The sequence below is a fragment of the Penaeus monodon genome, chromosome 40 (genome assembly GCF_015228065.2).
Source record: "Penaeus monodon isolate SGIC_2016 chromosome 40, NSTDA_Pmon_1, whole genome shotgun sequence".
Taxonomy (NCBI): Eukaryota; Metazoa; Arthropoda; class Malacostraca; order Decapoda; family Penaeidae; genus Penaeus; species Penaeus monodon.
This window is the reverse complement of record NC_051425.1, coordinates 26,715,713-26,720,712: the sequence shown is the minus strand read 5'-3', so window position 1 is coordinate 26,720,712 and position 5,000 is coordinate 26,715,713. Positions and strand designations below refer to the sequence as shown.

At 42.5% G+C, this 5,000-nt stretch overlaps 1 protein-coding gene across 3 annotated transcripts in view; it reads right to left on the bottom strand.

Moving 5' to 3' along the window:
- Positions 1-5,000, bottom strand: part of LOC119598127 (mucin-2-like) — a 111,082-nt gene that overhangs the window by 58,244 nt on the left and 47,838 nt on the right. The window lies entirely within an intron of this gene.

Below are 5,000 nucleotides of genomic sequence, written 5' to 3'. Positions count from 1 at the left end.
AAGAAAACACGAAGGGGAAGAGAAAAAGCGGGAAAAAAGTGACTAACTGAATGAATGAATGACCGAAAGAAACGGAGTCCGGGATAAAGAGAGATAAAAAAAGATAAACAAGAGAAAGAAAATTCGAAATTACTAGTCACGAAGATGAAGCAGGAGAGAGAGAGAGAGAGAGAGAGTGAGAGAGAGAGAGAGAGAGAGAGAGAGAGAGAGAGAGAGAGAGAGAGAGAGAGAGAGAGAGAGAGAGAGAGAGAGAGAGGAGAGAGAGAGCGAGAGAGAGAGAGAGAGAGAGAGAGAGAGAAACGGACTCAAAATATCAAGTAATATAAAACCGACATAACTCCATCTTTCACCTTAAACTGCAATTAACACATAAATAGCCTAAACACGATAATATCAGGCACAGCCTAATACGTTATCGAGTCGTTCGAGAACTTTCTCACACACACCTTTGAATACTTGATGATGAACCGGTATCCATTTTTTCTTTTCTTTTCTTCTCCTGGGGGGGGGGGGTAGGTCTATTACGACGCGTAATTAGGGGTAGTTAGGCCTACGCTGGCAAAAGGAATTTCTGGGACTTTATTGTTTATTTGGTATAGAAAGTTCTGATGGGCAGTAATGGTCTATAAGAAGTGGGTTACATTCTTTAATATTGTATTTCTTTCTCTTTCTTATTTCTCTCTCTCTCTCTCTCTCTCTCTCTCTCTCTCTCTCTCTCTCTCTCCAAACTCTCTCTCTCTCAATCTCTCTCTTTCTCTTTCTCTCTCTCTCTCTCTCTCTCTCTCTCTTCTCTCCCGCCTCACAAAGAAAACGCAAATCCGAAAGAAAACGGAACAACAATTCGAGGCAGCTTTAATCCGTCCACATCTTTCCACTGAGAGACCGCCGGGTTAGAGAAGGCTCGGTTTGTTCTAAATATTTTGACAACCTCCCTCTCTCTCTTTTCTCCTCTCTCTGTCGTTCTCTATCTCTCATCTCTCTCTCTTCTCTCTTCTTCTCTCTCTCTCTCTCTCTCTCTCTTCTCTCCTCTCTCTCTCCTCTCTCTCTCTCTCTCTCTCTCCTCTCTCTCTCTCTTCTCTCCTCCTCTCCTCTTCTTCTCTCTCTCTCTCTCTCTCTCTCTCTCTCTCTCTCTCTCTCTCTCTCTCTCTCTCTCTCTCTCTCTCTCCCAACCCTCAGGACCAGTTTTTTGCAGTCCTCTTTCTCAGAACTCGTTTCGAGCTGAGGCCGACCGTCACTGCAGACAGATGAGTTTGTATGCCGACTTGAAATGAATGGGAGCAAAATACGGAAGATATTTGTTTCTTTTTTCATTGAGGGGTTATTTAGAGAGAGCCGGGTTAAAGGATAATTTCACCGTATTGTCGTGTTTATGTTGAGGTACCTCGCGTGGATTATACATTTTATACATGGGGCTATGATTGACACCTCGCCCGTTTGATAATCACTCTACTTCCACTTTATCTACTTTTTGCACTCCCCCTTTCACTCCTTCTCTCTCACCTTCTCCGCTACTCCGCCACTCCACTTTCACTCATCCAACACACACCTTCCTTTCACCCACCTATCATCCGTCTCTCGGCCTCTGGCGCTTTTCCATTTACACTCTTTATCCTCAATTGTGTCTGTTTCATTACTATTATCTTTTCTGTTTATCCATTTGATGTTTTATTTTTATTAATTTGTCGATTTGCTGTTGTATTTTTATTGTTATAATATTTCTTTGTGTTTATTTATTCGCTGTTTCATTTCTATTGTTTCTATTTATTTACTTTTTTTATTTCTATCAATTTCTATATTTAATTACTTTCCGTTTTATTCATTTAATTGTTGTTTATTTTCTATTAATTTAAACATCTGTTTACTTAGTGTTTTATTTATGTGAATCAATCTCTATATCTTATTCATCTTATTCTTTACTTTACCAGCTTTCTCTCTCTACTAATTATTACATTCGCTTTTCTACCCTGTTTTCTCTCCTCCCTTACGTAAACAATTAATCTTTTCAAACACTGTTGTTTTCCTGAATTTATGCAACCTATTATTCTCTCCTTGCACTGACCGAAACATTTCACTCCAATCTATTTCAATTTCTATTTTTAGCATTCCTTTTCCCTTCTGCGCCAGGCCCAATCGCCCCTTCTCGCCGTCCGGGAGAATGCAAATGTGGCCGAGATTAGGGACCCTTGATTAGGGGCAGCCGTGGGTCAGGTGATTAGCGCATCCCTTAATTTTCCTACGATGCTGGACGCGTGATTCGAAAAGGGCGGAGCTGGGTAGGGGTGGGGGAGGGGGGAGGGGTGATTAGGGGTAAGGGGAAGGGACTGCCCTCTTTACATCAACGCTCCCTATTCAGCGACGTGCCTCCTCTTTCTTTCTTTCTCTATTTCTTTTCCAATCTCTCTCTCGTTCTCTTTCCTTCCCCTTCTCCTTCGCTCTCTTTCTGAGAGTGGAACTCTGTCGTTCTCTATCTCTCATCTCTCTCTCTTCTCTCTTCTCTCTTCTCTCTCTCTCTCTCTCAGTCTCTCTCATTCACCATCTTCTCTCCCTCCCAACTACCTACCTCTCCCTCCTCTCTCCCCTCCTCTTCCTCCCTCGCTCCCCCACGCGTCCCCCTCCCTTCCCAATCATTTCCCATCGATTCTCCGCCACAGGGTTGTGGAAATAAGGGGGAAGGCCGTGCAATTGAAGGGTAGAGAACAGGGGGAGGATGACGAATACGATTGGGATGTGTAACGAAAGAGAATCTGCGTTCTTTGTTCTTTTTAGAGAAAATGAATAAAAGGTATGGAGAACGCAGGGAGAACGGGAGAAAATGACATCTATGTATGATATTTGGCAGTAACTAACGTAGAAATTAAATCGGATGAAGTGTGGTTATCGGATATTACATTTTTTAATTTGCTGATTTGTATGCGGAATTATTTTCTTAATCTGCGCTCTTTGTAATGGTGCATGGGTATTTTGTAATCATTATTGGGACAAATTTCACAAGAATAATCCCTAAAAATATCCACATGCAAAGTCCATGAATGTTGGCAAAATAACCACAAAAGTCCAAGAATTCTAACAAAATATCCACACACAAAAAAGAATACCCTTTACAAAATCCTATAATATCCACAAAATATCCACCTAATCCAAAAAAAAACCCACGAACTACCCTGGAAGTCCAAAATCAAAGAAAATCCTCGCACGCCAAAATCCACAGTGTCCAAAATGATCCCCTCCTTAATTTGGCTGCAATGACGAGCGCCCTAAGCACACAGGTCTCAGGTAAGCAGCGAAAGTAAGGGGCGCGGACGGGGCAGACAACAGTACTCCCCTGACTTTTCCTTTCATTTGCATCTGCTGGTCGTTCATTGTATTGAGACGCGCGGCTCGAGGGCACTTCGAGACGAGAGGGAAGGGGGAAAGGCAAGAGGCCGGGGAGAGGTCAGACTTGGCCTCTCGAGACGGGCAAGTCTACTTCTCGAGAACACGGTATTCGAAATGAAGAAGAGGGGTGGGGGGGAGCAGGGAGCAAGTCTGTCCTCTCGAGAACATGCAATTCGAGATGAGGGGGAGGGGGAGGGTGGCAGGGGGCAAGTCTGGCTTCTCGAGACGAGGGGAAGGGGAAAGGGGTGGGGGAGAAAGATCAAGTCGGATCGAAGGGGGAGGGGGGAGGGGGAGAGCTCAGAAGGCTCTCAAGATACGGTATATATCAATTCTTGCATTGATGTTTATTTCTTATCAGTGGAATTGAAGCTGAGGATCGCTCAGGGGTATTAAGAAGTGGAGGATGTTTTGTAAGGTTAAGACTAAGTAATCGCATTTGATTCATTTGCCAAATTTGAATAATAACCAGTGGGTAACGTGAATCAATAAATCTAATATTTCTTTAAATAGTTCTTTAAATCTGTCTGAGTGCTGATTCAACTGCAATGTCATCTAAAGACACCTGTCAGCACAATGAAGGTGCAGTCTGCGATACCTGGGTACATTACCACTTATATCAAGACGTTCACGCGATAGCCACAGCTGTTTTACCTGGAAAGAAGAAAAAAAGTAGCCATTAGTATAACGGAATTGTGATAATGGATGGTTTGCTCAACACGACTCACAGGAAAACATTGTCATTATATTACCGCAGCTGCTTCACTTGATCTCCGTCGATGACAATTTCGGACAGAAATATAACCCAGTATTCATTGTAAAAAAAAAATGTTTTTATATATATATATATATATATATATATATATATATATATATACATATATATATATATATATATATATATATATATATATATATATATATATATATATATACACATACATATATGCTATGTTACTAGTCACATAAATACTTGGTACGTGTGTAAGATGGGTGGCAGTCAGTTGATCGTGATGTAAGCAGCAACCGCCGCCCTTTTGTTCTTTCCACAAGAGGTTCACCGATCACTTTTTAACTGACTAGGCATCCATTAGGCCCTTTTTTATCCGCTTATTTTGAGGCCACCAGGGAAAATTATACATAATAAGAATGCCAGAAAAAAAAAAAACATATATGACGGACGAGAAAGTGAAAATAAGAAGCGTATAGTTAGCGAAAAAGAGAAAAGTGTGGGGTAAAAGTTAAAAGTAGTGGCCGTGTGAGCCTGGCACCAAGGTCCCGCAGTGAGGCTCAGACGGAAGTTCCGAGAAACACCGAAGGAAAGCTATGAAGGTCGAAGTTACAGCCAATTCTGGAATGCAGACGGTCCTCGCTGGCGGGGGCCATTAGCAGGGGCCCATAGCATAAGAAAAGGTTGATAGCGTGGGTATGACAGGCCGTCGGAATAGCTGAGATCCATATCATAAGAAAGGCCGATAGCGTGGGTATGGCACGTCGTCGGAATAGCTGGTATCTATACAAGACAAGCAGATAGCGTGGGTTTGGAAGGCCATCGGAAGAGCTTGTGCCCATTGAATAAGAAAGGCCGATAGCATGGGTATGGACAAGCCGTCGGAAGAGCTAGTTGA